Source organism: Lygodium microphyllum, chromosome 18, assembly GCF_053477565.2.
Source record: "Lygodium microphyllum isolate KBCC chromosome 18, Lygodium_microphyllum_v1.1.10, whole genome shotgun sequence".
Classification (NCBI taxonomy): domain Eukaryota; kingdom Viridiplantae; phylum Streptophyta; class Polypodiopsida; order Schizaeales; family Lygodiaceae; genus Lygodium; species Lygodium microphyllum.
This window is the reverse complement of record NC_141152.1, coordinates 38,308,364-38,318,956: the sequence shown is the minus strand read 5'-3', so window position 1 is coordinate 38,318,956 and position 10,593 is coordinate 38,308,364.

Sequence of the window (10,593 nt, the reverse complement as noted above, 5' to 3'; positions counted from 1 at the left end):
AACATCTTAAAATTCCTAAACACTCAAGCCTCCCAATCAATGATGTTCTTCATTATCTTTTATGTGACAAGAACAGAGCACACTATTGATGAATGGTTTCTATCTGTACCTACAATAGAATCTAAACATTGGACTCTTATCACCTAAACAATGAGACATGGACAGAATACTCATTCTTCCAAGATCACTAGTTACTCTTCACTCATCTTCTTATTAGAAAACAAGTGGTTATAACATACACAACTCTATGAAAAGAAGGAGAGAATTCAAATGTATGTTAAAAATGGATGAAAACTCTCCAAAAATTTCATTGAAGTACAAGTGTGAGTCTTGGTGTGAGGGGACCAAATTGAAAGGTAGAGCAAGAGTGAAAGCACAAGCAAAAGCAAGACCTATGGAGGTTCAAGCACAAGAGAGCAAGATGGTATATGGAGAACTCCAACACTCACAATGTGTGACCTATCTTCCCTTATTCTATTTTCATATAAAGATTAAAGAATTAAGTGACAATGACATACAACTATCACCTGCAATGTATAAGTAAGCATAAGTAAATGTATGTGGCTATGCACATGCAACCTGTAACCCCTTAAAACCTTCCAATTAAAAATGAATGTGTCTAATTGTAGAGAAAACAAAAAAAAAGTGACGATACAATGTGCACATATAAGTACAATAGGATGAGGAATAGATGTCATCTCATCTTGCACCCATCATCTTCCTAAGGAACATATAACATTCCATTGGGAGGCTTTTCATTAGAAAATTTTTAGGATTCTTGTAAAGCTATATCCACTTGTCTCAACCACCTCTCTAATGAAGTGATAATGAACCTCAATATGCTTGGTTGTCGCATGAAAAATTGAATTACGTACCAACTAAATGACACTCATGGAGTCCAAATGCAATGTAGGAGTCAGTCATACTAAGATTTACTACCGAATAGCCTAACTATAGGGCCTTCTTTTTGGAAGCCTCAATGGATGCAATGCACTTAGTCTGGATACTAAACAAGGCCATACATTTCTACACCCTAGACATTCAAGAAACAACACATCCAACAAACGTGATGACATAGCCAAAGGTGGACTCCCTACTATCTACATGTCCTACATAATTTAAGTCTACGTAACCCATGACTCTAGTATCATGGCTACCATAACAATTGTATATATATGCAATATCTTGAAGGTATCTCATGATACCCTTCACAACGTCCCAATGTCACCATGTGTCGCCATATAACAAGCCACAATTTCCACTCCAAATGCTAGATTAGGGTCTAGCGGCTATCATGGCATACATCAAGTTACCTACCAAATATGCACACAAGATCTTAGCCATCTTGATATTCCCATCATCCGACTAGGGATAATCTGTCTAATCTTCACATTAGAAGATAATGGATAGCCAATAGGCTTACCACCTTGCATATAAAATAGCTCAAGGACTTTATGAATGTACTCTTGTGACAAGTAGAGAAGCCCCTTAGAGTGATTGTGCATAATGTGCATGCCAAGTATATGGGAGAGATGCCCCATGTCCTTTACCTCAAAGCTCTTCTTAAGCTAAGTGTTCAAAGCATCCAACTTATCATGAGCACTCCCAACAATCAGCATGTCATCAATGTATAGCACCAAAATGATAAGACTACAATCATGGGCCTTCTTCATATAAAGACACTGATCCATATCACTACACAAGTAACCCTGTGAATGCATAAATGTATCAAATTTATCATACCATTCCCTAGGTGTTGGTTAAGTCCATAAAGACTCTTCTTCAACATGCACACTAGGTGTTTCCTATCTTTTTTCTCAAAGCTCTAAGTTGCTACATATAAATATCCTCATGCAAGTCTCCATAAATAAAAGTCCTTTTCACATCCATCAAATAGAAGTCCAAATCCTTATGTGTAACCAAGGCCAATACCAAGCATAGAATAGTTATCTTGACCATAAGAGAGAATTTCACATCAAAATAACCTGCCTTTTTCTACTTAAAATCCTTAGCAACCAATCCAACCTTATATGCTTGCTTAGGCAACCAAGGGTACTCTTCAACTTATACATCCACTTGCATGGCAATGCATGTTCCCTAGTGAGCAAAGGAATCAAATCCATGTATCATTTTTTTACATTAAATCATGCTCCAACTGCATGCCCTCTCCCAAGAGTGACTATCACCTATATGTATAGCCTCCTCATAAGTAAAGAGCTTACCAAAACCTATCACCATGATAGAATATATAAAGTACTCAAAACAATCAAGAGGATAGAAGGCTCTATCAGAGCATCTCAAAACTGGTTATGGAGCTTGTATAGCATGTCCTCTATGTTTAACATCATGATCCTACACAACAAACGAATCCTAGGCTACTACATCATCAATATCTATTGCATGATATCTTAACTTGGGCTAACTGTACTGTAACAAGAGGCTTCTAAAAGATCACCCTATGTACCTCAACCACCTGCTCAAGTTGCTTTTACATCTTATCTTTATTTTGCTTGTCTTTTGAGAACATGAAAAAATGCCTAATATCCAAAGACACTCAAATGAGCATATGAGAGAGGTTTACTAGACCATTTCTCCCTGGAAACTCTACTACCAAGAGTAGTACGTGGGAATCTATTAATAAAATGGGCAATGTGACAAGCAAGAAAATGGACTTAACATTCCCCTTAAATTTAAGGCCCTATAAAGTAAACTAACTGAAAATGGATTGAAACTCATTCAGATGAGAAGACATAAGTGTCCCTTCATTCATATGAAGATCCATGAGTTTCTTTAACCAATACAACTATGTTTTAAAACTCTACTTATCATAAATATTATAAATCTTTTTTCATAATGCATAAACACAACCCTCAATCTTAATAATATTGGAGTATATCTACTTTGATAATCATAAAATAATGATAAACTTACATATCTCGTCAAGCTCTTCCTAATTATCTACATCATAACCTTTTGGCTTTATTCGCTTTAATTTCAATGGCTTAACTTGCTTCTTTTGTACCAATACTTACCAAATGTGGGTCTTCCAATACTAAAAGTTAATATCGTCTAACTTCTCTATGTTGAAGATAGTATATCATTGAAAGCATATAAAGCACTTTCCATTATATTTAATAATCAAAGAGAATACATGCTATTGTAATAATAACACATCAATTCCACAACCAAACTAAAAATATTAAACCAATACTCTACTATCCACAAGTAGGAAGTACTAGAGTGCTAAATGCAAGTACCTGCTCTCAAGGAAACTACTCAAAACTAATTTTCAACATGGTTATTCATAAAACTACAATAAATTAACATGTAGCATGCAAAAGAGTAAGCTCTCACTACCATGAAAATCTGAATAGCAATTTAGATGTACAATGCAACTAGTAACATAAAGTCAAAGCATAAACCACCAATCACTAAAGATGCATACCAATATATATATGAAGCATATATCCACCATTGACAACCCACTGACAATAAGAGATACAAGATGTCTAAATCAAAGGCGAATTAATCGACAATCAAACCTCTATATTAACAGCATATGCATAAACCAAGAATGCGTAAGGGGATCTTGCACTAACTCAAATGAACCAAGCTCTACAAATAAAATACCAAGTACTTCCACCACTAAAAGCACATTCGAAGTGTCCAAGAGCGTTATAAAGCTCATAATATCCAAATGCCCAAAATGCATCATGTATACATCCAAGAGCATATATCTACAATAGATCTTCAAGTCCATAAGAGAAAACCACTGAAGCAAATAGCTATTCCCAAATGCAATCAACCGAACTCAAATACAAGCCTTGAGACGCTTACCATAAGCATATCCAAGCACAATTATCAATCCCAAGCATCAATATAACCATGTAGACATTCAATATATAGATATTCATTGTGAATGTTTGATCTCTAAACTTTGCTACAGTAAAGAATCCTTTAAATGTTTAGCTATTCAAGCTCTAAAATCAATCCAAGAAGATTACCCAAGTATCAAACTAACATTTGAGTATTATAAAATTGCCCCATAAGCATCACATAAGCCATATCCATTGAAATACATGTTGCTCAAATAGTATACAACAAATCTGCCATGTATTCATAGTCAATTGTTGAGCTAAATGGCTCTAAACACTCAAAACCAAGATTTCAACTATCAAAACAATAACCAATTATTTGCCCAAGTATCAGGAACAAAGCATGAGCTAGAAATGACCTATGGAAGCCAGAACATGGATAACAAACAACATACATAAACAAGTAAACTACTTGGTGTTGTATGCTAGGATGGGGAATGCTTATTGTTGTGTTATGACCTCTTAAGTTCCCAACAATAACCAAAAAAAAAAACACTAGACTGCCTGAAATTACCCTGTTGTTGGAGATAACTTTTGAATCAATTCACAATCATTTTAGGCATTTAATATTCAAAAACGATATGTAAATACGATATACATATTATATTCATTAACCCATAACTATTATCCTAAAAAATATCACACAATATACTATCATCACAACCATTCATGATTAAATAACTTGAAGTAGACATCTTTAATATTTAGGAAACCAACACATGTAGATATAATCAGACATTAGTGATCATATTCCGACACTCACTTGAATGATTTCGCATTCCTAATCATGCAAAATCTCAAAAGAAACTTCTTCTTAAATCTCAAAACATGCACTAAATAGATAATGAAATCAGAGCCCTAACATGTTGTATTGGATATTTAGAGAGACTCAATGAATCCTCTTGAAACTTTGGATTAAAGTTGGAGTAAGCTAGAGCAAAGGAAATGTCAATGCATACCTTAAAAATATAAATAGTATACAACAAACCTACCATGTATTCACAATCAATGGCTGAGCTCAATGGCTCCAAATAGCACTCAAGGCCAAGCTTTCAAATTCCAAAAAAATACCCAAGAATTTATCCAAGTATCAAGGACAAAGTATGAGTTGCAAATGACCTATGAAAGCTAGAACAAGGATTGTAAACAATATGCGTAACGGAAACTACTTGCTAGTGTGGTATGCTAGGATGGGGAATGCTTATTGTTGTGTTGGATACTTAAAGAGGCCCAATGAATCCTTTGGAAGATCTGGATTAAGCCTCAAGCAAGCTAGAGCAAAGGGAATATCAATGCATACTTTGAAAATATAAAGTTCGAACAACTGTAAAAGCTTCAAGTTATACTCTCTTCCTAAGCTGAATGCAATACTGAAGAAGCTCCTCAAATGTCGACTTTGATATCAGTTGAAAGATGAAGTAAGAATGAAAGCACAAGCAAAAACAAGAGCGAAGCAAAAGCTATGGAGGTTCAAGAGAGTAAAAACGGTATATAATAACTCCAACAATCACACAATGTGTGACTTGCTTTCCATCATTCTATTGTGATGTAAAGAATAAAGAATAAAGTGACTATGATAAGCAATTGTCGCATGTAATATACAAGTGTGCAAGTAGAGAGTACATGTAAATGTAAGCAACTAGACACAAGTGACCTTTAACCCCCAATACAAATGGTGTTCAATGTATTTTTTTTTTTCTCTTGCATATTATTCAATCCCTCGTATAAAACATCTTGTATGCAAAAATAATGAGTAGAAATACAAGCTAAAGAATTACTAGCTTTATTTGATGTTAACAGTAAGCATAATTCCACATAATGAGTCGAAAAAGTATTCTTCTCATAAAGGAATCGTTGAACACTTTTAAAATGAGAAAATTAAACAATGCATGAATCTCCTATGTGAAACTATTGGACAACATGATCCAAGGTAAGTATCAACATGGAGACAATGTACATCATACAAACATGCCAATATATCATCCTTATACTTTAACCCATCTATTGATGGAAGTTATGGCACTCCAACAACTATCATCTTTTTGTTTAGCATAAAGTACAAATTAACGAGCATGACCTAAGAAGGAAGAGATGTAAGAAATGGTCATTATGCAACACCTTTCTACATTATGCTCAGCAATCTTTCCTAAGTCCCCACCTTTTAAAAACATCTCTTTTGCTTTGCATGACCCACAAATGAATGGGCATGACCTTAAAAGAAAGAGATGCAAGAAATTACCATTGTGCATCACCTTTCTACATGTTACTCAACAACCCCCCTTCTGTCCTAATATTTTGTTTTAACTACATTATTAATATTCTAAATATATTCAAATTATATCATAGAAGATGCATACTTGTACTACTAGTCATATCTTACCTCTAATTCCAACCTTACATGAAACTAAGTCTTCATATAGATCTTCACTAGTTACTCAAGAAAAAATCCATACTCGCTATTTCCAATAAAACAAATGGAATTATAAATATGACCCCAATCTATAACTAAGCCTTGCTTGATTTGGTTGAAAATGCCAAAGCTCAAATAAACCTTCACTATAATTGAGATGAATAAAACTAATATAAATAAATAATTTCAAATTTTGTATTGTGCACACCATGCAAGACCCTTACATGTCTCTAAAATGTGAGTATTCCCCCCCTACGAACTTTGAAAAAAAAAATCATTTTTACCCTTGCACACGCTATACTAGCCCCTTATTTGGGAGTGTTCCCCATGAACATTCATTCCAGGAAGCTAAATAACATAAAGACAATGAACCCACACGTGAAGATACTAAGATGATGCCCTTCAATAAATTAGAAATATAGCATTCCAACAATAGATGACCGAATTATGGCACTCAAGCAACGACTAAATGTTGATTAAAGAGATGTTTAAGCTAGCTTCACACACAGGCTTTGTATGATTGATGATGCCATATAGGCAACAACCTAGCTTCACATGTTTCGTATCATTGAAGATTACATGTAAACCAAGTGTAAGCTCTATATGAGAAATTTATAACCACAAACAATTCGTAGCAAAAATGAATTGGGCATAAGTCGAAACTAGTTAATGCTCCATTCAATACATGGGACAAACAATTTGAGCATTGCAATATCCAATGGAACTTACAAGAGACCACCATTTTAGATTTAGAGAGAGCATATTGCAATTGATTGGGACTTCCTATCATATTTAAGACTCTCCTAGGCTTTCCCCAACTATGAATTAATCATGGTCAAGTGTGATTTACTAGCAACACATACATCATTAATGATTAGTCAAGGAATATTAAGGTTCAAGTGGGAGCTCATTTGAGCCAACCATGAGTAATCATGGTCAAGTGTGATTTACTAGCAACACATACATCATTAATGATTAGTCAGGGAATATTAAGGTTCAAGTGGGAGCTCATTTGAGCCAACCATGAGTAACAACTTGTAAACTTATCCTTAGCTCTAGAACATTAAATTAATCATGTCAGCATTGAGAGGTTCTTGGAAGTTGTGGCTACTAAGGTTAGAATGTGTGAGTTCCATTTTGACTATTGAGGTTGAATTTTAATAATTAAGGTTGCAACCAAAGTTAGGTCCAAGGCCACTAAATTTTGAACTTTATCCAAGATCCAATAGCTCAGGTGGCAATGAGATGGTGTTGAACCCAGGGTAAAGGGTTCTATTCTCACAAGCAATAATGAAGGCACCTAGTTATAAATCATAAACCATAAATAATTGATCAGGGCTTGATCTATCACAAGGATGGATATGATGCAATGGCACCACATGTCGATTAGTGGTCAAGGATTTGGGCAGCTCTAGGTGACAAGTATTGGCATCCCATTGAAAACTTTAATGAATTAGTTCTGGCGTGGTATGTTTGCATTACAAACTAAACATTAAAAAATTCTACTTTCATCTTAATATCCGTCTTGTTTGAAGTTACTACATGTGAGCTAAGGCAACCACCCAAGGTAAAGTTCCACACTAATGTGGATCAACAAACCTATCATTGGCCTGGCATCACGCTACCCAATAATAACAAATGGTTTGTGTGCCATCTTCTTAGCTGGATGATTCTCATTGGTTACTGAGGTTCTGCATGCAAGCAATATGATTGCCATACAAACCATGAAAGTTGTGCACAAATTTGGATACCAAGTTGATTCTTGCAATCATCTCAAACAGTTTTCATCTCATCCTACAATAGGCTGCCATCTTTGTACATGCATGCAACGTAATTACCATCTCAAACAATTCTATCTAAGGCACACTGCCTCTTGAAACCATCTCAAAACAGTTTTATCTCATGCGCCCCCATCTCTGTATATGCATGCAATGTAATTACCCTACAATTAATCAGTGAAAGAGTTAAGAGTGCAAATTTGTAATGCACATTGATCCTTGAAACCATCTCAAATAGTTTTTATCTCATGGGAAGTCTATTGCAAGAATTATAGTTTGCAAAGTCGAGGAAAATCACAATAATTTTATGATGTTTTAAATTCAGATGGCCTATATTGCCCTCAGGATAATCCTGGACATCAACCACAGTATGACATTTGTAGATCATTTTGGATCATGCTTTCTACATTGAAGAAGTCTCCAGCCATAGTCAAGAGGATGCCCGTAATTTTCAGACCTCTCATAACAAGGTCTCACTCAGATTAACCTAAAATGAATATCATTTGTGTGAGGAGACTAGCATGCAACTACAGTACAGTCTGACAGTACAAAGAAGCTACAGTACCGCCAATGACAATGGTAATCCAACCAGTCCACATTTCATAATAGCTGAATGATTCTACTCCAGTAGTTGGTGCTAAATATCTCAACATTACTTGAAAATGGCAAGTACAGGCTTGAAACCATCTAAATTCCAAATCACTCCGACCCTTGCATTCTTAAAATAACAATCTGTGTTTGCAATTTGCATGAAAGATGATAAATTGAAAACTCTGCAAGTATGTTTTACAATATATAAGCTGTGATGTAACGTGTAAGAAGCATCAAAAGACCATTGCTCTCACAAACTGAATCAAGTTCTTGCAATCATGTCTCTTCTAGTTCCCATGGTAACTCAACCTCTATAGCTCTAAAATTTTGAGCTTTTTAGCATGGTTTTGCTATGTCTATGTATCTTTTACCATGATGATGATCAACTGTCAACATGTTGTCAAATGCAAATAATGATCTGTTGTAATGCAGATCTGTAGACTGTGTGGAATAGGCTTGATCTGGAAAAACTTGCAAGGATGTTAGTGACACATTGCAATCTTTGCCTCAAAGGTACATCAAGAAGGTCAATGGTTTTAACATACATCCACTGAAGTGTTGACTGAGTGCCTTTCTTACAAATCATAAGAAAAGAATGGCATATGCTAAAAAAAAGTGTGTGGAGTTAATACACACCACTACTTGTTCTAGGGCTCATACAAATATGGCTGAGAACAACAGAACTAAGAACATTTATATAAGATAAGAAGGTAATGACGAGTCAATTGAACATGCTCCTTCCATGAATGCCCCACTTCCCCATCTTGTTCTCGCAACATTGCTCCACATACTCTCAGCTTTCCCGTCATAGATATTACATTTGCCCTAGGTATTACCTCTCTAGGCAAGAACCACTCTTGCAAACTTGTCATAGGTTGCACATAGTCATTGTTATGGGTCTTTGCTTCTAGCCAGCATGCCATTGGATGAACCTCAATATCCTCAAACAGTCAACAGTATAGTTTCAAAAGTAGTTGACTATCCAGACGCAGTCCAATGCATAGAGGAAGAATCTCCTTTCTAAGCTTCACACAACAACAAGATCTCTTAGCTTTGTCTACCATAGCCTGGTAGCTGTGAAGATATGTATGCACAAGCACATTGGACTATATGATAAGCACCCCCTTCTCTTTCCATGAAGATTAATCAAATTTTAATATATCTTACATTAGTTCCAAAGAAGCTATTGGCATAATCACCCTTGATCAAGGGACATCTTCACCGAAGCTTGTCCTCTCCAATGTTAAAATACAAGTTTTCAAAAGTTCTCACATCCAAGGATAACTACTCAAAAACATAATTTCTTAGCTAGAGATGCGCTCAAGCAACTGAGAGCCCACTTGATTCATTAATATCAGGAAAAAAAAAACTCCCCTAAGATGAATTTCATTATTAATAGCTACACAATAGCCTGGTCAATGCTCATGTCGAAACAAGAGCATTGGCCATTCAACACCGTAGAGGACCAAGAATATATCAATGCCAAATCATCCTTGTTCAATCAAAGAATTTCAACTCTCTAGAATCACAAGTGAAATACATAGGATGCAAGATCGAGGATTTAAGGACCAACCAAAGAACTTCCTTCACGGTCTACACTCTCCAAGTGCAACAAATGTTCAAAAAGCTAAAGAGCAATGGCTTGTTTAAAGAACTACCTCACAACGACCTTTGAAGAACAAACCACTGCTTTTCCCCTTCCTCCATGCTGAGAAATAAAAAAGAAAACAAATTTGAAAGGCCAACTGTCCCTCTCAAAGCATCAGGGCACTTGATGCCATCATTTTGGCAAATCATCCTCATTAAAGGATTTTAGCTCTCTTGAAAAACATCCTTAGTTCAAAGAATTTCAGCCTTCATAGGATTAACAAAGAGACTGAATTAAAAAGAGAGATTTTCATATCAGTAGATGCCTAAAACAAATTTTCAGCTCAATAGA